This window comes from Pseudophryne corroboree, chromosome 2, assembly GCF_028390025.1.
Source record: "Pseudophryne corroboree isolate aPseCor3 chromosome 2, aPseCor3.hap2, whole genome shotgun sequence".
NCBI lineage: Eukaryota > Metazoa > Chordata > Amphibia > Anura > Myobatrachidae > Pseudophryne > Pseudophryne corroboree.
The window spans coordinates 364,717,712-364,743,846 of NC_086445.1; the positions used below are offsets into that span (position 1 = coordinate 364,717,712).

General features: G+C 43.9%; 1 pseudogene; it reads right to left on the minus strand.

Moving 5' to 3' along the window:
- Positions 1 to 10,996: 10,996 nt before the first annotated feature.
- On the minus strand, positions 10,997 to 11,115 carry LOC135052604 (5S ribosomal RNA; annotated as a pseudogene).
- Positions 11,116 to 26,135: the final 15,020 nt, after the last annotated feature.

Consider the following 26,135-nt stretch of genomic DNA (forward strand, 5'->3'; position numbering starts at 1 on the left):
ACTGGGGAGCAGTTAGGTTATAGCAGGAGCCAGGAGTACATATTAAAAAATTAAACAGTGCACACTTTTTTTCTGCAGGAGTGCCACTGCCAGTGTGACTGACCAGTGACCTGACCACCAGTATATAGTATACTATATTGTATTGTGAATGTCTGCCTGTAAAAGTTAAACACACGTCGTGTGACTTGTGTGGTGTTTTTTTATTCTATAAAATAAAAAACTCATTCTGCTGACAGACAGTGTCCAGCAGGTCCGTCATTATATAATATATACCTGTCCGGCTGCAGTAGTGATATATATATATTTTTTATATCATTATTTATCATCCAGTCGCAGCAGACACAGTACGGTAGTTCACGGCTGTAGCTACCTCTGTGTCGGCACTCGGCAGTCCATCCATAATTGTATACCACCTACCAGTGTTTTTTTTTTCTTTCTTCTTTATACATACTACATCTCATTATCATCCAGTCTATATTAGCAGCAGACACAGTACAGTACGGTAGTCCACGGCTGTAGCTACCTCTGTGTCGGCACTCGGCAGTCCGTCCATAATTGTATACCACCTACCCGTGGTTTTTTTTTCTTTCTTCTTTATACATACTACATCTCATTATCAACCAGTCTATATTAGCAGCAGACACAGTACGGTAGTCCACGGCTGTAGCTACCTCTGTGTCGGCACTCGGCAGTCCGTCCATAATTGTATACCACCTACCCGTGGTTTTTTTTTCTTTCTTCTTTATACATACTACATCTCATTATCATCCAGTCTATATTAGCAGCAGACACAGTACAGTACAATAGTCCACGGCTGTAGCTACCTCTGTGTCGGCACTCGGCAGTCCATCCATAAGTGTATACCACCTACCCGTGGTTTTTTTTTCTTTCTTCTTTATACATACTACATCTCATTATCAACCAGTCTATATTAGCAGCAGACACAGTACGGTAGTCCACGGCTGTAGCTACCTCTGTGTCGGCACTCGGCAGTCCATCCATAATTGTATACCACCTACCCGTAGTTTTTTTTTCTTTCTTCTTTATACATACTACATCTCATTATCATCCAGTCTATATTAGCAGCAGACACAGTGCAGTACGGTAGTCCACGGCTGTAGCTACCTCTGTGTCGGCACTCGGCAGTCCATCCATAATTGTATACCACCTACCCGTGTTTTTTTTTTCTTTCTTCTTTATACATACTACATCTCATTATCATCCAGTCTATATTAGCAGCAGACACAGTACAGTACAATAGTCCACGGCTGTAGCTACCTCTGTGTCGGCACTCGGCAGTCCATCCATAAGTGTATACCACCTACCCGTGGTTTTTTTTTCTTTCTTCTTTATACATACTACATCTCATTATCATCCAGTCTATATTAGCAGCAGACACAGTACAGTACAATAGTCCACGGCTGTAGCTACCTCTGTGTCGGCACTCGGCAGTCCGTCCATAATTGTATACCACCTACCCGTGGTTTTTTTTTCTTTCTTCTTTATACATACTACATCTCATTATCATCCAGTCTATATTAGCAGCAGACACAGTACAGTACGGTAGTCCACGGCTGTAGCTACCTCTGTGTCGGCACTCGGCAGTCCGTCCATAATTGTATACCACCTACCCGTGGTTTTTTTTTCTTTCTTCTTTATACATACATACTACATCTCATTATCATCCAGTCTATATTAGCAGCAGACACAGTACAGTACAATAGTCCACAGCTGTAGCTACCTCTGTGTCGGCACTCGGCAGTCCGTCCATAATTGTATACCACCTACCCGTGGTTTTTTTTTTCTTTCTTCTTTATACATACTACATCTCATTATCAACCAGTCTATATTAGCAGCAGACACAGTACGGTAGTCCACGGCTGTAGCTACCTCTGTGTCGGCACTCGGCAGTCCATCCATAATTTTATACCACCTACCCGTGGTTTTTTTTTCTTTCTTCTTTATACATACATACTACATCTCATTATCATCCAGTCTATATTAGCAGCAGACACAGTACAGTACAATAGTCCACGGCTGTAGCTACCTCTGTGTCGGCACTCGGCAGTCCATCCATAATTGTATACTAGTATCCATCCATCTCCATTGTTTACCTGAGGTGCCTTTTAGTTGTGCCTATTAAAATATAGAGAACAAAAATGTTGAGGTTCCAAAATTAGGGAAAGATCAAGATCCACTTCCACCTCGTGCTGAAGCTGCTGCCACTAGTCATGGCCGAGACGATGAAATGCCAGCACCGTCGTCTGCCAAGGCCGATGCCCAATGTCATAGTACAGAGCATTTCAAATCCAAAACACCAAATATCAGTAAAAAAAGGACTCCAAAACCTAAAATAAAATTGTCGGAGGAGAAGCGTAAACTTGCCAATATGCCATTTACCACACGGAGTGGCAAGGAACGGCTGAGGCCCTGGCCTATGTTCATGGCTAGTGGTTCAGCTTCACATGAGGATGGAAGCACTCAGCCTCTCGCTAGAAAACTGAAAAGACTCAAGCTGGCAAAAGCACCGCAAAGAACTGTGCGTTCTTCGAAATCCCAAATCCACAAGGAGAGTCCAATTGTGTCGGTTGCGATGCCTGACCTTCCCAACACTGGACGTGAAGAGCATGCGCCTTCCACCATTTGCACGCCCCCTGCAAGTGCTGGAAGGAGCACCCGCAGTCCAGTTCCTGATAGTCAGATTGAAGATGAAGATGTTGAAGTACACCAGGATGAGGAGGATATGGGTGTTGCTGGCGCTGGGGAGGAAATTGACCAGGAGAATTCTGATGGTGAGGTGGTTTGTTTAAGTCAGGCACCCGGGGAGACACCTGTTGTCCGTGGGAGGAATATGGCCGTTGACATGCCTGGTGAAAATACCAAAAAAATCAGCTCTTCAGTGTGGAGGTATTTCAACAGAAAAGCGGACAACAGGTGTCAAGCCGTGTGTTGCCTTTGTCAAGCTGTAATAAGTAGGGGTAAGGACGTTAACCACCTCGGAACATCCTCCCTTATACGTCACCTGCAGCGCATTCATAATAAGTCAGTGACAAGTTCAAAAACTTTGGGCGACAGCGGAAGCAGTCCACTGACCAGTAAATCCCTTCCTCTTGTAACCAAGCTCACGCAAACCACCCCACCAACTCCCTCAGTGTCAATTTCCTCCTTCCCCATGAATGCCAATAGTCCTGCAGGCCATGTCACTGGCAATTCTGACGAGTCCTCTCCTGCCTGGGATTCCTCCGATGCATCCTTGCGTGTAACGCCTACTGCTGCTGGCGCTGCTGTTGTTGCTGCTGGGAGTCGATGGTCATCCCAGAGGGGAAGTCGTAAGCCCACTTGTACTACTTCCAGTAAGCAATTGACTGTCCAACAGTCCTTTGCGAGGAAGATGAAATATCACAGCAGTCATCCTGCTGCAAAGCGGATAACTGAGGCCTTGACAACTATGTTGGTGTTAGACGTGCGTCCGGTATCCGCCGTTAGTTCACAGGGAACTAGACAATTTATTGAGGCAGTGTGCCCCCGTTACCAAATACCATCTAGGTTCCACTTCTCTAGGCAGGCGATACCGAGAATGTACACGGACGTCAGAAAAAGAATCACCAGTGTCCTAAAAAATGCAGTTGTACCCAATGTCCACTTAACCATGGACATGTGGACAAGTGGAGCAGGGCAGGGTCAGGACTATATGACTGTGACAGCCCACTGGGTAGATGTATGAAATCCCGCCGCAAGAACAGCAGCGGCGGCACCAGTAGCAGCATCTCGCAAACGCCAACTCTTTCCTAGGCAGGCTACGCTTTGTATCACCGCTTTCCAGAATACGCACACAGCTGAAAACCTCTTACGGCAACTGAGGAATATCATCGCGGAATGGCTTACCCCAATTGGACTCTCCTGTGGATTTGTGGCATCGGACAACGCCAGCAATATTGTGTGTGCATTAAATATGGGCAAATTCCAGCACGTCCCATGTTTTGCACATACCTTGAATTTGGTAATGCAGAATTTTTTTAAAAACGACAGGGGCGTGCAAGAGATGCTGTCGGTGGCCAGAAGAATTGCGGGACACTTTCGGCGTACAGGCACCACGTACAGAAGACTGGAGCACCACCAAAAACTACTGAACCTGCCCTGCCATCATCTGAAGCAAGAAGTGGTAACGAGGTGGAATTCAACCCTCTATATGCTTCAGAGGTTGGAGGAGCAGCAAAAGGCCATTCAAGCCTATACAATTGAGCACGATATAGGAGGTGGAATGCACCTGTCTCAAGCGCAGTGGAGAATGATTTCAACGTTGTGCAAGGTTCTGATGCCCTTTGAACTTGCCACACGTGAAGTCAGTTCAGACACTGCCAGCCTGAGTCAGGTCATTCCCCTCATCAGGCTTTTGCAGAAGAAGCTGGAGACATTGAAGGAGGAGCTAACACGGAGCGATTCCGCTAGGCATGTGGGACTTGTGGATGGAGCCCTTAATTCGCTTAACAAGGATTCACGGGTGGTCAATCTGTTGAAATCAGAGCACTACATTTTGGCCACCGTGCTCGATCCTAGATTTAAAGCCTACCTTGGATCTCTCTTTCCGGCAGACACAAGTCTGCTGGGGTTGAAAGACCTGTGGGTGAGAAAATTGTCAAGTCAAGCGGAACGCGACCTGTCAACATCTCCTCCTTCACATTCTCCCGCAACTGGGGGTGCGAGGAAAAGGCTCAGAATTCCGAGCCCACCCGCTGGCGGTGATGCAGGGCAGTCTGGAGCGACTGCTGATGCTGACATCTGGTCCGGACTGAAGGACCTGACAACGATTACGGACATGTCGTCTACTGTCACTGCATATGATTCTCTCACCATTGAAAGAATGGTGGAGGATTATATGAGTGACCGCATCCAAGTAGGCACGTCACACAGTCCGTACTTATACTGGCAGGAAAAAGAGGCAATTTGGAGGCCCTTGCACAAACTGGCTTTATTCTACCTAAGTTGCCCTCCCACAAGTGTGTACTCCGAAAGAGTGTTTAGTGCCGCCGCTCACCTTGTCAGCAATCGGCGTACGAGGTTACATCCAGAAAATGTGGAGAAGATGATGTTCATTAAAATGAATTATAATCAATTCCTCCGTGGAGACATTGACCAGCAGCAATTGCCTCCACAAAGTACACAGGGAGCTGAGATGGTGGATTCCAGTGGGGACGAATTGATAATCTGTGAGGAGGGGGATGTACACGGTGATATATCGGAGGATGATGATGAGGTGGACATCTTGCCTCTGTAGAGCCAGTTTGTGCAAGGAGAGATTAATTGCTTCTTTTTTGGTGGGGGTCCAAACCAACCCGTCATTTCAGTCACAGTCGTGTGGCAGACCCTGTCACTGAAATGATGGGTTGGTTAAAGTGTGCATGTCCTGTTTATACAACATAAGGGTGGGTGGGAGGGCCAAAGGACAATTCCATCTTGCACCTCTTTTTTCTTTAATTTTTCTTTGCGTCATGTGCTGTTTGGGGAGGGTTTTTTGGAAGGGACATCCTGCGTGACACTGCAGTGCCACTCCTAGATGGGCCCGGTGTTTGTGTCGGCCACTAGGGTCGCTTATCTTACTCACACAGTCAGCTACCTCATTGCGCCTCTTTTTTTCTTTGCGTCATGTGCTGTTTGGGGAGGGTTTTTTGGAAGGGCCATCCTGCGTGACACTGCAGTGCCACTCCTAGATGGGCCCGGTGTTTGTGTCGGCCACTAGGGTCGCTTATCTTACTCACACAGCGACCTCGGTGCAAATTTTAGGACTAAAAATAATATTGTGAGGTGTGAGGTATTCAGAATAGACTGAAAATGAGTGTAAATTATGGTTTTTGAGGTTAATAATACTTTGGGATCAAAATGACCCCCAAATTCTATGATTTAAGCTGTTTTTTAGGGTTTTTTGAAAAAAACACCCGAATCCAAAACACACCCGAATCCGACAAAAAAAATTCGGTGAGGTTTTGCCAAAACGCGGTCGAACCCAAAACACGGCCGCGGAACCGAACCCAAAACCAAAACACAAAACCCGAAAAATTTCCGGCGCTCATCTCTAGTATTACATCAGATCCTACACAAGCATTAGTACAAATTGATAAGTTATTCCAAAAAAATTTAGAACGTGGTTATGACTCTACTGTATTACAAGCAGCTAGATCTAAGGCCTTGGATATTGATAGAGAGTTACTTTTACATCCCAAGAAAGATGTTCAAAAGCGTATTATGCCTTGGGTTACACAGTATACTCCAGCTAGTCAGACTATTAGCAAAATCTCAAATAAATATTGGCCTATTGTAAGGTCTGACCCGGAGTGTAATCTATCTGACACTCAACTCATGTCATGCTATAAACGTGGCCGTAGTTTGCGTGACATTTTAGTGCGGTCAGACATCTCTGATACCCCCCCTAGTTTATATAGAGGTAGTTTGGGCTGTATTCGCTGCACATGTGTCACCTGTAAGTTTTTAATTCCAGGTGAGACCTTTTATCATCCCCATACTGGTAAGATCTTACATATCCGTCATAGACTTACATGTAACTCCAAGTTTACAGTGTATCAAATTATTTGCCCGTGCGGCCTTTCCTATATCGGAAAAACTGAACGCCCTTTTAAGGAAAGGATGGCCGCACATAGGTCATCAATTAAATCAGCTATTAATACAGGTAAAAGTGACTTACCAGTGGCTAGACATTTTTTGCTAGCCGCGCACAACCTAACTACCATTAGATATAGGATGATCGATCATGTGCCTCCTTCACTGAGAGGAGGCAACCGTGGCCTCAAACTTTTGCAGTGTGAGGCACGTTGGATCTATCGTTTGGGCACACTTGCCCCTGGGGGTCTAAATGAACAGTCAGGTATTGGCATACTAGCCAGTAGTAATTGATGGTGTATTTTTAGTGGCAAACCTTTTCTTCACCGTTTTCTATATTGTGATATACAGGTTGAGTATCCCATATCCAAATATTCCGAAATACGGAATATTCCGAAATACGGACTTTTTTAAGTGAGAGTGAGATAGTGAAAACTTTGTTTTTTGATGGCTCAATGTACACAAACTTTGTTTAATAGACAAAGTTATTAAAAATATTGTATTAAATGACCTTCAGGCTGTGTGTATAAGGTGTATATGGAACATAAATGAATTGTGTGAATGTAGACACACTTTGTTTAATGCACAAACTTATAAAAAATAATGGCCAAAATGACCTTCAGGCTGTGTGTATAAGGTGTATATGTAACATAAATGCATTCTGTGCTTAGACTAGGGTCCTATCGCCATGATATCTCATTATTCCAAACTACGGAAAAATCCCATATCCAAAATACCTCTGGTCCCAAGCATTTTGGATAAGGGATACTCAACCTGTATTAACCTTAGGCCATTCTATTTTAGTCCTTGTGTTAACATGATTCAATTGCTGCTAATATCTAGGCATTGATCTATTCTTTGAATCATTATGCTACACTTTGATATATTGCTATTTAGCTATCTGTATCGCTTTGTATGTCAGCAACCGCATTGCGCCTGCGCTTGGGTGCTAGCAAGTTGTTGTTATCCGTTGTTATGGTGATGGTCTCTCACACGACGCTTGGCTTCCTCTTACAGGACGTCATTACGTCATCTCTTAGGCGCTCCCGCCGGGTGTGCAGTCCCGCTGCGGTAGTCGGCGCCTCACAGGGTGATATCTGCTATATAAGGTAGGATGTTTTTATGTTTTCTTTGTATCCTGATGAAAATGCCTATCTAATAAACGGCATTGAAACGTTGTGATTTACGGAGGTTTTACGACTGGTTTATTGGAGTGCCGCACCAATTCTTTGTATATATACATATATATATATATATATATATATATATAAAATCTCAGTGCCTCCCCAGCCAGGGACCTCAACGCACGCCACTGCTGTAGTTGGTCTAAATATAGCCGACTTCTGCCATAAAAGTACATCAGTTACCATCTTTCACTCATGCAGGACGTAGTTCAACTTGAACATATGTTTGTGGTGCAGACACCTTGCCACCTCAGCAATTGGATTACTGGAGATGATGATGCTGACTGATTGTCCATTAACTGCACCCCATGCCATTGCACCAAAACCTCAACTGCTAAATGTGCCAGCTTCCTCCTCTAGATCTCAGTTGACAATTTTTGGGGGAATACCTCCAGAATGGTTACATTTGCTATCAACCCTTTATTGACCCATTTCTTTGGCCACTGCTCGGCACCTTTAAAATATATTACTCATGAGAATCATTGAGTTGGCCTGATTATGGGAGTAAAGTAAAAAAGAGAAAATAAGTGTGTACCCTTGCACAGCATCAGTACCCTTGCTGGTTAGGCACTGTTTAGTATCAGTGACAGATTTACACACACATATATGAACCATGTAGTCATTATATAAAGGTGCAGTAGTATATACTTCATTAATAACAATAATAATAATCATCACTTTATTTATATAGTGTTCTTTCTCCAACAGGACTCAAGGTGCTTTACAGACATCAAAAACAATGCACGTAATACAGAAGATTTAAGTAATACAGCAATAAACAAGCCGCACAGACATAAAAGAAAATCTAGAGCGCAGAGTAAGCATAATACAGGATTGGTGTAGGCCTTTTGGGTAATAATTTCCATGGGTTGCGTATTCCACCCTCACAAGGTACCAGGTGAGGCAGCCATCTTAGACGCATTGCATAGGATTACCCTGGGTAGAACCGTCTACCTCTAGAAGAGATTACATAAAATGGGGTGGTTGCAATGTCCTAACGCTAAGAGTAGGGTTCCAACAAAACAAAACAGATCCATGTATTTTTCATCCCATCCACAAGCATACCAAATGAGGCAGCCATGTTGGGCGCACTACGAAGGTTACACTGTCGGAGGGCCCAATGCATATACTGCATAGGTAAACTGACACATGTGTAGTAGTAGGATATACTCTGAGCCACGTGAAGTACATCCTGCCCGCAGAGGAACCATCCGAAGCAACTATCTGTGGTGCAATCATAGGTTGCTGCTGGCAGGGTGTGCAATCAGTTGAGGTACACATTACAGGAATAGCACACAGTGGGGTGGAAATACGCTGTAAGAATTTAAAAACACACATGGTAAGAACGCATCTGCAGGTAACCAACGGTAGGATGAAAACTGTAATAATACTCATTTGATAATATTATAAATGTTCTGTTCTCATGGGAGCAGTACGGGTGGGTGTGATAATGTGGGGAGCACACCAATGTCTGGCACAGTGGGAGGTGTGTTCATCAGGATGTTCAGCTAATTAACAGAGGGGGTTTTGCATTGAAGACAGTTGCAGGCAAACTTTCTTGGGGTGTGAAAAGTGTAGCCAGAGAGAGATAGCAAACTCATATATATATATATATATATATATATATATTGTGAAATAGTGGTAGTACGGCGCCACCGGCTTATGTGAGTAGAGTGTATATAGGGTTATAACAATAGACCCAACCGTAGACACTCCTTGATAGATATAAGGTGTCAGCTAGCCTCCAAGCAGATTTAGGCAGGGATAAGCTACCTAGGATTTAAAAGTGGAAACAGGGGGGATGGGGGCGCCAGCGACCAACGGTGTCTAATGGATTTAGATTAAATATGAAGAAGTGGCAGGATACGTTCAGATAAAATTATAAAATTACATTTAATTTATAAAAAGGTGGGATAAAAGTTTTAACAAGCATGGGGTAATGTTAAGAATACATCAGAAAAAAATAAAAAAACAGTTATATAGTACAAAGCATGAGAATAAAAAGCAACTATATTCTAAAAAGATAAGAATACAATGCTTATCTTAAAAATGGAGGGTCAGTTTAGAGGTACACCCAACGCGTTTCGTCCATCAGACTTCATCAAGGGGTAGGGTGCTAATGAACAAGGGTTGTATTTATAGCTGGTATCATGTGTTCCTAGATAATTATGACATCACTTCCTGTTGAAGTATAAACAGCATATAGCTGCACAATTCTGAATGTAAACATATGTATGCTGAAGAGGTTATGAAAATGTGTCCCATGGTATCACTTTTTTCAGAAAACGAGTCTTTAAAACTGTATTTTTTTGGACTAAAAGATCCAGGACGCGTCCTGCGTCATTTCCGCCCCGCTTCCGGCGTCCGCACAGGCGATGTGCGCATGTGCGTCAGGCCGCTCTTCCGGTATCGGATGTTGCACGAGCGCACTGCATTCTCCCACTTCCGTCTGTTATATCTAATGGAAGGTGCCCCACTTCCTGTAAGAACGAGACCCGGCTAGTCCCTTGGCGTTATTGGATGGGGAAGCTGTCACTCATCGCGGCGGCCATTTCCATGGAGTTTATTACAGCTGCAGACACATTTTGTGGGATAACCACGGTCTCCATAGGAACCAGTACATAATAGAGGATACAAATAAAAACAAGAACAAAAATTAGAGCCTGTATTCTTAGTTAGATAAAATGCAATGGTAGCATTTATGGTGCTACTAATTTTTATGAGTGGAGAGACTTATTTTTTTATTATTATTGAGCGCAGAGGTGCTGTATACTCCCCCTTGCCCAGATGTACATAGTGATTAAAAAATAAGTGGATAGACTGTTGCAAGAAAAGTGAGGGATAGAATAACTGGAGTTATTAAGAAGCGATAAGGCTTATACATTAAGAATAATAAATAGTTTAAGGACTCATCGCCAAGATCCAATATACAGTGATTATGATACAGGTGCCAACAGACAGTGCCTATAAAAGTATATATGAGGAGTCCATCAATAAAAATAAATGTGCGTGAGAATAAGTGGACTACTAATTAAGTCTGTCATCTTAGATGAGTTGTGTTATGTGCTAAGTTAGTGCATGATTAATAAATGTGCATTTGACAGACTGTAGATTCTATTAGCAGTAATATGTATTGTGTGTTATGGACGCACTCAGTGTGTCAATCTTGCAGTAGTTAATTCTGGCCCACCATTACCCACAATGTACAGTACCCAATCTTCCCGAATGGTTCCCCATTTGGTACTGGTTGGGACCTACACTGCTTAGCTTCCAAGATCGGGCGGGATTGGGCGTCCGCCAGTGTGGTATGACTGTATCTTGTTGTGAGGCGACACAAAAACACGGTAAACTGCTGTTTATTAGACATATTGACATGCTGATTTTTAAATAGTGTTAATATATACATCGAATTTAAAGTGCCAAGTGCTTATAAAGTGCTTATAAAGGGTGGAAAGTAAAAACCAGAATATACAGCCAGCGGAGTCTTTTTTCACAGGAACGGTGCAATCTCGTAGCCTTCATTAAAACCCATGGGATGAGTCGTTTTCAATTGGAATATCCAATACATCTCCCTCTGGGAAAGAGGGGCCTGACGCGCATGCGCACATCGCCTGTGCGGACGCCGGAAGCGGGGCGGAAATGACGCGGGACGCGTCCTGGATCTTTCAGTCCGAAAAAATACAGTTTTAAAGACTCGTTTTCTGAAAAAAGTGATACCATGGGACACATTTTCATTACCTCTTCAGCATACATATGTTTACATTCAGAATTGTGCAGCTATATGCTGTTTATACTTCAACAGGAAGTGATGTCATAATTATCTAGGAACACATGATACCAGCTATAAATACAACCCTTGTTCATTAGCACCCTACCCCTTGATGAAGTCTGATGGACGAAACGCGTTGGGTGTACCTCTAAACTGACCCTCCATTTTTAAGATAAGCATTGTATTCTTATCTTTTTAGAATATAGTTGTTTTTTATTCTCATGCTTTGTACGATATATCTGTTTTTTTATTTTTTTCTGATGTATTCTTAACATTACCCCATGCTTGTTAAAACTTTTATCCCACCTTTTTATAAATTAAATGTAATTTTATAAATTTATCCTGCCACTTCTTCATATTTAATCTAAATCCATTAGACACCGTTGGTCGCTGGCGCCCCCATCCCCCCTGTTTCCATATATATATATATATATATATATATATATATAAAACTATGAATATGGTTATTACTCTTAGCTGGTTTGTGGCTCTCAGTCTTCTTGGGTGTAGGAGCCGGGCCTGGATGTTGGGCAAAACACCTCCCTGGGCGATGTCACACCACTGAGAAGCTTGTTGAGCTCTTCTTCGTTACGTACAGCCAGCTGTAGGTGGCAGAGGATGATGCAGATCTTCTTGTTGTCACGGGCGGCATTTCCGGCAAGCTCCAGAATCTCAGCCGTCACATACTCCTGCACCGTGGGCAGATACACCAGGGCACCGACTCCCACACGATCAGCATAGTTTCCCTTTCTCAGCAGACAGTGAACGCGACCGACTGGAAATTGGAGACCGGCACGTGATGAACGAGTCTTGGCCTTGTTTCCCTCTTCCAGACATCTTAAATTTGAAAAATAAAACTTTCTTTTAAGTGAAACTGAGAAGAATAAATTGTATATATTGTATATAAACCCAATTTCTTACCAACTAATAACATAAAAACTGTTTGTTTCAGAAAGTTGTAGATACAAAATAAGACATGCCTCAAAAGATCGGGAAGAGAACACTAAAAAGCTTTTAAAACCCACTATACTGTACTAACCCTTTAAAATACACATAAAATATGTTGCAGACCCTTTGGTAGGAGGGTATGTTGCCCACATTAGACTCCTGTGTCCCCTTTCTTCAGCCCCAGCAGTCACTCACCAGCATGTTCCCCTGCATTTTAGCCATCTTGATTATCAGGTTCTCCTTCATGTTGGCTGCTCTAAGTTTGGTGCTGGTGAACTTCCTGGATATTTCAGCTGACACCGCATCAAGCCACACCCCTCTGTGAGGCAGATATGATAACTGCCTCCATTTGTGCTTTTTTTTTCTTTTTCAGTATTTAACACAGAGGAGGCTGAGTTCATAGCTTCATCACCTCTGGTCTCTCCCTGATAGTCCCTGTATATCCAGCAGAGTGCTTTGATATTTAAAAGCTATAAATATTTTCTTTGTATTATTCTAATATTTTTCAAATCTTTGAAGTATACTGAAGTATGACAGGTGAGGTTCCACCTTGCCTGTCTACCATGACTGCAAGCCCCTGCACAGCAGGTGAAGCAGATTTAAAATGCAGAGTGCTTTATAAAAGTGCAGGGAGATTAAGATTTGTGCCCTACCTTCAATACTTTATAAAGGGACAGTGGGCTCATAAAGCGGCGTGGTCACACAATAGTACTGCACATAGTGCCCCTCATTCATATTACACCACACAGAACTAGTCTACCTCATTCCGCCCACTTTATTCCCTTATTCATGTTATGCCACGGAGTAGTGCCCCATATTCATGTTATGCTACACAGTGGTACAACTTATACACTTTATGCCAAACAGTATTGCCCCTTATACACAATGCCCACAGTAGTATCCTTATACACAATTCCCACTTTAGTAGTGCCCCTTACAAATAATGCTCACAGTAGTAGTCTTCTTTACACATAGTGTCCACAATAGTAGTGCCCCTTACACATAATGCCTATAGTAGTGCTGTTTATACACATAATGCCCACAGAAGTATTGTTTATACACATAATGCCCACAGTAGTACCCCTTATTTACATGTCTGCCTCTGTCACTCCAGCAACTCACTGCCTGTGTCCCTTCAACAGCTCCATGCCCCGTGTCCCTCCAGCAGCTTTCCCTCCTCTCTGTGTCCCTCCAGCCCCCTTACATCTTGTCTTCAGCATGCACAGAGCCTGGTCTTCATAGCTTTTCTTCACTTCAGCGGCGGTTATAGCGTAACATCACATGTGCCATGCGAGAAAAGGAACCCACTGGGACCTGAGGAGGGGACGAACGCTGTGCGACAGTCTCAGAATGTGTGAGTACCGGGAGGGGTGGGCCGCAAGTGGAGGAGGACCATGGAGCCACCAGGACCTGAGGAATAGGGAGGCCGCTGCAGCTCATCAGCACCACCTGTATCATCTATTGATGTAGGTGGTGGATGAAGCTTTTCTGTTGTAATTACTGTGCAGGGCCATGTAGGAGGTGGAACTAGTCCACCCCGTTCCCCCACTTTAACCTCTGGTTGTTCACTAATGTTGCCACAGACACAGTTTTTGACTTGTGATTTGTGAAAAATATGCTCTTATAACAGCCAATGGGATTTGTATAGAGATGCCCACTGGAGCCTTCACAGCTGTCCGTCACTGTGTACACGTTCACAGTATGGATACAAAAAAAAAAATAGACTCCTTGAATAAGTATATGATCACTCAGAATAGCCGCTGCAACTGAGACAAGATTCCTGCATACAGGATCGCAGTCGGCTGATGACACATGCCGCAAAAACAGTTTAGAGACTCCTGCATTTGCTGCCGCTCCGATAGTGTTGCATGTGCAGTTCACCAATAATCACACAATTGTGAAAACATCAGTACAACTCTGAATCTGGCTCAATTACCATTCTCCTGGTGAGGTGCAATCTGAGTACACGATTCTGGCATGCTTAGGTGTTAGCAGCTAATTACTATTATGCAAATAATCCTCTATATTTTCTAAGAAAAATATATATTAACTTGTTTTAATTTTGTTTGCAGGTATATTTAATATTTATTTACCATGTTGTCATAGGTTCTATTCCTCTGGGATGAAGCAGCTGAACATCATCCTCAAGTTGCTGGTCTCTAATTCTGCTATGTAGGTGATAAAATAAGAACACTGCTCGCAGCCAGACTGTAAGGCAATAAATAAACACATGTCCGCTTCATCTGTAGAGTAGATTACTCCTTCAGGGATTATATTATGCTACAGATTTATTTATTTTTAGCACATTTCACATGCTGTAGTCAAATTGTTTACACACATGAACTTTGTTGCTCCTTAATATGCTTCATCTCAGTATGGATCTACTGTATAAGATTTTCTTGACATAATAACTATGGATAAAAGGGGAGATTAATGAAGATTTAAATGAAAACACATTCATACTTTATACCATGTACTGTATGACATTGGTGAGAAGACTGCGGGAAAGTAATGTTATGAGCTAATGGTATGTATGCTACTGGAAATTTGAACTAAATACTCTAATGAGCTCTGATTTAGCAAAAGTCGTAATTTAATGCAGAGTTTTAAAAAGCCAAATCAGCCTGCTTTTGCACTTAACAAAATTGTCACTGCAATAGTATATGGGCTGCAGATCTCAAAATTTTATGGGAGAGGGATCCGTGGGATTTCTGACCAGCAATGGGTGTTTGCACATGTGCAGTCTGATGAGAGCTAGGTGAGCGAATGTGAGATGTCGCAGCCGGGAGACCAGACATCGACAGGCCTAGTGAAAGGCGCGGACACCGCGGCCATCTTGTATAGGGAGCTACCACTGTAACAGGTTCAGACAGTGAATACCTCTACCACAAACTTCTGAGTGAGTACATTGAGACTGATATTAACACGAACCATGGGCAAACCAAACATCCAGCGCCAGTATTCAGTTTGTCACATGCTGTGCACTATAAAGAGCACAGACAGCATAGCACAACATCTTGAAAGTCAGTCCTTGTTGGAAAATAGCAAAGACAACCACCTCATGCTTAAACACTGGTGTAAATGTTGTAAGGTGTTTTTTTTTAGAACTGGTGATGTTGCTCATAGAAACCAATCAGATTCTACGTAACAGTTATCTGCTTCTAGAAGATAATAGATAGAATCGGATTGGTTGCTATGGGCAATATCACCAATTCTAAGAAAAACTCCCACCTTAGTAAATTTACCCCACTGTTGGGAAATAAGAGTTATTTATGCAAGCAAAAGGGAGTTATTTTTCCTGGAAGAGACTGAGTTATTTATGCAAGAAAAAAGTGAGTTACTCTATATAGCAGGGGTGGGGAACCTTTGGCCCTCCAGCTGTTGTTGAACTATACATACCAGCATGCCCTGCTACAGTCTTGCTATTTGGCCATGCTAAAACTTTTGCAAGGCATGGTGGGATGTGTAGTTCAACAACAGCTGGAGGGCCGCAGGTTCCCCACCCTTGCTATATAGAGACAGATACTGAGTTTATTTGCCAAAAAACCCTTATTACCAAGTAAGCTGCATTTATTCAGAGACCCTACAATCCCTTAGCTTTCTAATAGGACAGAGATATAGTGACATGGAGGGTCATTCCGACCCGATCGCTCACTGCAGTTTGTCGCAGCGCAGCGTTCGGGTCGGAACTACGCATGTGCCGGCAGAGGCGGTAGCTGGGTGGGAGGGGACTAAACAGCGGCGTTAAGCTGCCGTTTAGTAGGTGCGGTCCGGACAATGCAGGCGTGGCCAGACCTTTGGGGGGGTGACGGTGTCTCACGCAGCCGCTGCGGCCAGCAGCTGTGACACACAACTCCCGGCCAGCCGCAGGAGCTGCACTGGCTGGGAGTTACTCCTCAAATACAAAGGCATTGCAGCTGTGCGATGCTTTTGTATTTGTGCGGGGGGGGGGGGCGGCACTGACATGCCCCCCCCCCCGCACATGTCAGGGAAAATGATCGTAGCTGTGCTAAATTTAGCACAGCTACAATCAACTCGGAATGACCCCCATTCCTACAACCCAGGATTACTTGTGTATCTGTGTGCCCATTTCCCCCATTGCAATGTTGTGGCACCTCAGAATTTAAAAAGAGCTTCAACGTTAATTGCCTATGAAGATTAAAACTTGGTTAGTGAACTGTTATTGAAAAGTATGTTTTTTTTAGTACTGTTCTCATTACCACATTAGAGACTGTGATTACAATATGCCAATATCTGTGACTCAATTGTCTTTTGCATTTTTGAATGATTCAATGTGATGTGAACTGTAGTAGAGATGAGCGGGTTCGGTTCCTCGGAATCCGAACCCGCCCGAACTTCATGTTTTTTTTCACGGGTCCGAGCGACTCGGATCTTCCCGCCTTGCTCGGTTAACCCGAGCGCGCCCGAACGTCATCATGACGCTGTCGGATTCTCGCGAGGCTCGGATTCTATCGCGAGACTCGGATTCTATATAAGGAGCCGCGCGTCGCCGCCATTTTCACTCGTGCATTGAGATTGATAGGGAGAGGACGTGTCTGGCGTCCTCTCCATTAGAATAGAGATAGATTAGATAGAGAGAGAGAGATTGTGCAGAGTCGCAGACAGAGTTAGTTTACCACAGTCAGTGACCAGTGCAGTTGCTAGTTAACTTTTATTTAATATAATATATCCGTTCACTTCTCTCTGCTATATCCGTTCTCTGCCTGAAAAAAAAAACGATACACAGCACAGTCAGTCACACAGTGTGACTCAGTCTGTGTGCACTCAGCTCAGCCCAGTGTGCTGCACAGTCATCAATGTATAAATTAAAAGCTTATAATTAATTGTGGGGGAGACTGGGGAGCACTGCAGGTTGTTAGCAGGAGCCAGGAGTACAATTATATTAATTAACAGTGCACACTTTTGCTGCAGGAGTGGTGACCAGTGCCTGACCACCAGTATAGTATTGTTGTATACTACTAATATCTCTTTAAATATCAACCAGTCTATATTAGCAGCAGACACAGTACAGTGCGGTAGTTCACGGCTGTGGCTACCTCTGTGTCGGCACACGGCAGGCAGTCCGTCCGACCAGAATTGTATTATTTATTATTATATACCTACCACCTAACCGTGGTTTTTTTTTCATTCTTTATACCGTCATAGTGTCATCCTAATTGTTACGAGTATACTACTATCTCTTTATCAACCAGTGTACAGTGCGGTAGTTCACGGCTGTGGCTACCTCTGTGTCGGCACACGGCAGGCAGTCCGTCCGACCAGAATTGTATTATTTATTATTATATACCTACCACCTAACCGTGGTTTTTTTTTCATTCTTTATACCGTCATAGTGTCATCCTAATTGTTACGAGTATACTACTATCTCTTTATCAACCAGTGTACAGTGCGGTAGTTCACGGCTGTGGCTACCTCTGTGTCGGCACACGGCAGGCAGTCCGTCCGACCAGAATTGTATTATTTATTATTATATACCTACCACCTAACCGTGGTTTTTTTTTCATTCTTTATACCGTCATAGTGTCATCCTAATTGTTACGAGTATACTACTATCTCTTTATCAACCAGTGTACAGTGCGGTAGTTCACGGCTGTGGCTACCTCTGTGTCGGCACACGGCAGGCAGTCCGTCCGACCAGAATTGTATTATTTATTATTATATACCTACCACCTAACCGTGGTTTTTTTTTTCATTCTTTATACCGTCATAGTGTCATCCTAATTGTTACGAGTATACTACTATCTCTTTATCAACCAGTGTACAGTGCGGTAGTTCACGGCTGTGGCTACCTCTGTGTCGGCACACGGCAGGCAGTCCGTCCGACCAGAATTGTATTATTTATTATTATATACCTACCACCTAACCGTGGTTTTTTTTTTCATTCTTTATACCGTCATAGTGTCATCCTAATTGTTACGAGTATACTACTATCTCTTTATCAACCAGTGTACAGTGCGGTAGTTCACGGCTGTGGCTACCTCTGTGTCGGCACACGGCAGGCAGTCCGTCCGACCAGAATTGTATTATTTATTATTATATACCTACCACCTAACCGTGGTTTTTTTTTCATTCTTTATACCGTCATAGTGTCATCCTAATTGTTACGAGTATACTACTATCTCTTTATCAACCAGTGTACAGTGCGGTAGTTCACGGCTGTGGCTACCTCTGTGTCGGCACACGGCAGGCAGTCCGTCCGACCAGAATTGTATTATTTATTATTATATACCTACCACCTAACCGTGGTTTTTTTTTCATTCTTTATACCGTCATAGTGTCATCCTAATTGTTACGAGTATACTACTATCTCTTTATCAACCAGTGTACAGTGCGGTAGTTCACGGCTGTGGCTACCTCTGTGTCGGCACACGGCAGGCAGTCCGTCCGACCAGAATTGTATTATTTATTATTATATACCTACCACCTAACCGTGGTTTTTTTTTCATTCTTTATACCGTCATAGTGTCATCCTAATTGTTACGAGTATACTACTATCTCTTTATCAACCAGTGTACAGTGCGGTAGTTCACGGCTGTGGCTACCTCTGTGTCGGCACACGGCAGGCAGTCCGTCCGACCAGAATTGTATTATTTATTATTATATACCTACCACCTAACCGTGGTTTTTTTTTCATTCTTTATACCGTCATAGTGTCATCCTAATTGTTACGAGTATACTACTATCTCTTTATCAACCAGTGTACAGTGCGGTAGTTCACGGCTGTGGCTACCTCTGTGTCGGCACACGGCAGGCAGTCCGTCCGACCAGAATTGTATTATTTATTATTATATACCTACCACCTAACCGTGGTTTTTTTTTCATTCTTTATACCGTCATAGTGTCATCCTAATTGTTACGAGTATACTACTATCTCTTTATCAACCAGTGTACAGTGCGGTAGTTCACGGCTGTGGCTACCTCTGTGTCGGCAGTCGGCAGGCAGTCCGTCCATCCATAATTGTATTATTATTATAATATATACCACCTAACCGTGGTTTTTTTATACCACCTAACCGTGGCAGTCCGTCCATAATTGTATACTAGTATCCAATCCATCCATCTCCATTGTTTACCTGAGGTGCCTTTTAGTTCTGCCTATAAAATATGGAGAACAAAAAAGTTGAGGTTCCAAAATTAGGGAAAGATCAATATCCACTTCCACCTCGTGCTGAAGCTGCTGCCACTAGTCATGGCAGAGACGATGAAATGCCAGCAACGTCGTCTGCCAAGGCCGATGCCCAATGTCATAGTACAGAGCATGTCAAATCCAAAACACCAAATATCAGAAAAAAAAGGACTCCAAAACCTAAAATAAAATTGTCGGAGGAGAAGCGTAAACTTGCCAATATGCCATTTACCACACGGAGTGGCAAGGAACGGCTGAGGCCCTGGCCTATGTTCATGGCTAGTGGTTCAGCTTCACATGAGGATGGAAGCACTCAGCCTCTCGCTAGAAAACTGAAAAGACTCAAGCTGGCAAAAGCACCGCAAAGAACTGTGCGTTCTTTGAAATCCCAAATCCACAAGGAGAGTCCAATTGTGTCGTTTGCGATGCCTGACCTTCCCAACACTGGACGTGAAGAGCATGCGCCTTCCACTATTTGCATGCCCCCTGCAAGTGCTGGAAGGAGCACCCGCAGTCCAGTTCCTGATAGTCAGATTGAAGATGTCAGTGTTGAAGTACACCAGGATGAGGAGGATATGGGTGTTGCTGGCGCTGGGGAGGAAATTGACCAGGAGGATTCTGATGGTGAGGTGGTTTGTTTAAGTCAGGCACCCGGGGAGACACCTGTTGTCCGTGGGAGGAATATGGCCGTTGACATGCCAGGTGAAAATACCAAAAAAATCAGCTCTTCGGTGTGGAGGTATTTCACCACAAATGCGGACAACAGGTGTCAAGCCGTGTGTTCCCTTTGTCAAGCTGTAATAAGTAGGGGTAAGGACGTTAACCACCTCGGAACATCCTCCCTTATACGTCACCTGCAGTGCATTCATAATAAGTCAGTGACAAGTTCAAAAACTTTGGGTGACAGCGGAAGCAGTCCACTGACCAGTAAATCCCTTCCTCTTGTAACCAAGCTCACGCAAACCACCCCACCAACTCCCTCAGTGTCAATTTCCTCCTTCCCCAGGAATGCCAATAGTCCTGCAGGCCATGTCACTGGCAAGTCTGACGAGTCCTCTCCTGCCTGGGATTCCTCCGATGCATCCTTGCGTGTAACGCCTACTGCTGCTGGCGCTGCTGTTGTTGCCGCTGGGAGTCGATGGTCATCCCAGAGGGGAAGTCGTAAGCCCACTTGTACTACTTCCAGTAAGCAATTGACTGTTCAACAGTCCTTTGCGAGGAAGATGAAATATCACAGCAGTCATCCTACTGCAAAGCGGATAACTGAGGCCTTGGCATCCTGGGTGGTGAGAAACGTGGTTCCGGTATCCATCATTACTGCAGAGCCAACTAGAGACTTGTTGGAGGTACTGTGTCCCCGGTACCAAATACCATCTAGGTTCCATTTCTCTAGGCAGGCGATACCGAAAATGTACACAGACCTCAGAAAAAGAGTCACCAGTGTCCTAAAAAATGCAGCTGTACCCAATGTCCACTTAACCACGGACATGTGGACAAGTGGAGCAGGGCAGGGTCAGGACTATATGACTGTGACAGCCCACTGGGTAGATGTATGGACTCCCGCCGCAAGAACAGCAGCGGCGGCACCAGTAGCAGCATCTCGCAAACGCCAATTCTTTCCTAGGCAGGCTACGCTTTGTATCACCGCTTTCCAGAATACGCACACAGCTGAAAACCTCTTACGGCAACTGAGGAAGATCATCGCGGAATGGCTTACCCCAATTGGACTCTCCTGTGGATTTGTGGCATCGGACAACGCCAGCAATATTGTGTGTGCATTAAATCTGGGCCAATTCCAGCACGTCCCATGTTTTGCACATACCTTGAATTTGGTGGTGCAGAATTTTTTAAAAAACGACAGGGCCGTGCAAGAGATGCTGTCGGTGGCCAGAAGAATTGCGGGACACTTTCGGCGTACAGGCACCACGTACAGAAAACTGGAGCACCACCAAAAACTACTGAACCTGCCCTGCCATCATCTGAAGCAAGAAGTGGTAACGAGGTGGAATTCAACCCTCTATATGCTTCAGAGGTTGGAGGAGCAGCAAAAGGCCATTCAAGCCTATACAATTGAGCACGATATAGTAGGTGGAATGCACCTGTCTCAAGTGCAGTGGAGAATGATTTCAACGTTGTGCAAGGTTCTGATGCCCTTTGAACTTGCCACACGTGAAGTCAGTTCAGACACTGCCAGCCTGAGTCAGGTCATTCCCCTCATCAGGCTTTTGCAGAAGAAGCTGGAGGCATTGAAGGAGGAGCTAACACGGAGCGATTCCGCTAGGCATGTGGGACTTGTGGATGCAGCCCTTAATTCGCTTAACAAGGATTCACGGGTGGTCAATCTGTTGAAATCAGAGCACTACATTTTGGCCACCGTGCTCGATCCTAGATTTAAAGCCTACCTTGGATCTCTCTTTCCGGCAGACACAGGTCTGCTGGGGTTGAAAGACCTGCTGGTGACAAAATTGTCAAGTCAAGCGGAACGCGACCTGTCAACATCTCCTCCTTCACATTCTCCCGCAACTGGGGGTGCGAGGAAAAGGCTCAGAATTCCGAGCCCACCCGCTGGCGGTGATGCAGGGCAGTCTGGAGCGACTGCTGATGCTGACATCTGGTCCGGACTGAAGGACCTGACAACGATTACGGACATGTCGTCTACTGTCACTGCATATGATTCTCTCAACATTGATAGAATGGTGGAGGATTATATGAGTGACCGCATCCAAGTAGGCACGTCACACAGTCCGTACTTATACTGGCAGGAAAAAGAGGCAATTTGGAGGCCCTTGCACAAACTGGCTTTATTCTACCTAAGTTGCCCTCCCACAAGTGTGTACTCCGAAAGAGTGTTTAGTGCCGCCGCTCACCTTGTCAGCAATCGGCGTACGAGGTTACATCCAGAAAATGTGGAGAAGATGATGTTCATTAAAATGAATTATAATCAATTCCTCCGCGGAGACATTGACCAGCAGCAATTGCCTCCACAAAGTACACAGGGAGCTGAGATGGTGGATTCCAGTGGGGACGAATTGATAATCTGTGAGGAGGGGGATGTACACGGTGATATATCGGAGGGTGAAGATGAGGTGGACATCTTGCCTCTGTAGAGCCAGTTTGTGCAAGGAGAGATTAATTGCTTCTTTTTTGGGGGGGGTCCAAACCAACCCGTCATATCAGTCACAGTCGTGTGGCAGACCCTGTCACTGAAATGATGGGTTGGTTAAAGTGTGCATGTCCTGTTTTGTTTATACAACATAAGGGTGGGTGGGAGGGCCCAAGGATAATTCCATCTTGCACCTCTTTTTTCTTTTCTTTTTCTTTGCATCATGTGCTGATTGGGGTGGGTTTTTTGGAAGGGACACCCTGCGTGACACTGCAGTGCCACTCCTAGATGGGCCCGGTGTTTGTGTCGGCCACTAGGGTCGCTAATCTTACTCACACAGCTACCTCATTGCGCCTCTTTTTTTCTTTGCGTCATGTGCTGTTTGGGGAGGGTTTTTTGGAAGGGACATCCTGCGTGACACTGCAGTGCCACTCCTAGATGTGCCCGGTGTTTGTGTCGGCCACTAGGGTCGCTAATCTTACTCACACAGTCAGCTACCTCATTGCGCCTCTTTTTTTCTTTGCGTCATGTGCTGTTTGGGGAGGGTTTTTTGGAAGGGCCATCCTGCGTGACACTGCAGTGCCACTCCTAGATGGGCCCGGTGTTTGTGTCGGCCACTAGGGTCGCTAATCTTACTCACACAGCTACCTCATTGCGCCTCTTTTTTTCTTTGCGTCATGTGCTGTTTGGGGAGGGTTTTTTGGAAGGGACATCCTGCGTGACACTGCAGTGCCACTCCTAGATGGGCCCGGTGTTTGTGTCGGCCACTAGGGTCGCTTATCTTACTCACACAGCGACCTCGGTGCAAATTTTAGGACTAAAAATAATATTGTGAGGTGTGAGGTATTCAGAATAGACTGAAAATGAGTGTAAATTATGGTTTTTGAGGTTAATAATACTTTGGGATCAAAATGACCCCCAAATTCTATGATTTAAGCTGTTTTTTAGTGTTTTTTGAAAAAAACACCCGAATCCAAAACACACCCGAATCCGACAAAAAAAATTCGGTGAGGTTTTGCCAAAACGCGTTCGAACCCAAAACACGGCCGCGGAACCGAACCCAAAACCAAAACACAAAACCCGAAAAATTTCAGGCGCTCATCTCTAAACTGTAGTCAATTTTACTCTCTTTATCTTCTTTTTATGCCTTATTCTTCTTGTGATTATTTAATATTTTGTGCCAATTAACAAATCATTATCCACAACCAAGAGTTTATTGAGGCTTAATAAAAAGACATCCTCTTGGAATTGCTATCTCACTCCTGTTTCATATCAATTTATCCTACCTCTTTGAGCAAGGTACAACAGAACAAGGTATGGGGAGAAACATTTCATGGGAAAGGTCTGTCACATAGCCACCCAACCCCTGTGATAACCACTTAGACATACCCACCAACCCCACTGTATTACACTATTAGCAACTAAAGTAGCTGAAAACATCAGATTCAGAACCTATAAAAAAGTAGCGGTACCAATTTGCCATTAAATGGTTGTTATTATTATTATTATTATTATTATTTGTGACTGAGATGTGACATTCACACACTGTCAGCAGTATCAGAATTGTATCTTATGTAAGAGTATGTAAAAGATGTTTTTTATTTCATTAAAATGGAACAACATGGCTGCTAAGCTGTGTCCTGAAGTCAACCTAACTTTATCACAGGAAATGGGGTGGGGGAGAAATTTATGTTCAGTGAACAAATATCAATCTCTTATCTTGTACCAGTTATGAATGTTTGGGGGTGGAAAACTGCATCCTTTATCCTCAAACAACCAGACCTGGTCATGCTAGGCCAGGAGTTATAAATGAAAGGAGAATGTCATTAATAACTCTTAAAGAGGATGGAATGTCTGTGCCCCTATCTGGGCTAAATCCCCCTCCCCTAGCTACTGATCAAAATACTTGAGAGGACATGATCCCTTGTATGTCCAGTGTCCAGCAGTGAGCTAGTTAAAACACACAAAGGTGGGAGGCAGGAGTAGGGCTGCAAAACAGTATAATTCCACCTCTCCCACAAAGCTCAGCATTCATTGTCTTTTGGGGATTTAGCCATGCACTGAGAAATTAATCTTGAAGCTCCAGTGTGAAGTCCCCCACATGAGAATCCTAAGTTTTCTGCGTAAGTGTTAGGTTTCTGAGATTAATGTACTGTATTTCTGCCCATATTTGTAATCATATTTTTGTTATAATCAAACCTTGGATTATTTTGTTGGAATTAATAGATAATTAATTCTACCATATTCTCCATGTCTCTTGGTGAATCTACGAGCCTGTGAGGCCAAAGATACGAATGAAGCATGATTGTGCAATTAATAATTCTGTATGATGGTTAAAACAAAACCTTACCTAGTGTGGTATCACTTCAGGGACTTCTGCTGTTGGCAGTAACTGGGTTTTCAGTAACCACTTGTGCTGAGGTAACCCTAAATCACTGGTGGCGATTCTCAGATTGATGTATCTGCAGAATAGGCTGGCCGGTCCTGACATTATTATTAGTAGTAGTAGTATATTTTGATTATGATTATAATCTTTCATTATAATGCTCCACCAGAGTTCTGTAATGCCATACATATACAAGTTACATTATTACAAAGGTGACACAATAAGACTATAGCTCACAGCTTTATGTGGATACATAATTTCAGGCTATAGATTATATAAGTACACAAAGAAACAAAACGAGATAGGGCCCAACCTGCAAAAGATTATATTCTAAATAGAGATGTGCGGTTCGGTTTCCAAGGAAGCCGAAACCACCTGAACTACCGGTTTCCCAGTCTCGATTTTTCCCACCAGGCTTGGATTAAAAAATGAGACAAAACATCATCCTCTTGGCATTGGATCTCACATGTTTTGGATTTGATAAAAGTCCCTCCATTGTGGTTCGAGCATCATTTCACACAGAACACCATAGGAAGAGTGTGTGGGATAGGCTGCAGGGAGTCTACTGTGACTGGGATTAAGTGCTACTGTGACTGTGACTAAGAGCTGTGGGATACTAGTCTGTGCCACACTCAGTGTCATTAGTGAACTTGGGCTGCAGACTGCAGCACTGTCTGTGACAGGGTCAGCGAATATCAGTGAAGGGCTGTGTGTTGCAGTTTAACAGCTGTGGGCCACTGTTTCAGTGTCATCATCTTCATCAGTGACATAGGGTTGTGGGTTTCAACACTCTCTGTGACTGTATCACACTGTTAGTGTCATTCATGAAGGGCTGAGTGCTGCAGTGTGACTGTCAGTGAAGATGAAGAGCTTAGGGATACTGTGTCAGTTTCATTGGTGAAGGCTGTGGGCTGCAGCACTGTGATTGTGCCAGTGATAGGAAAATCATAATTATAAAATAATTAAATAAAATGTGTCTGTTCAGG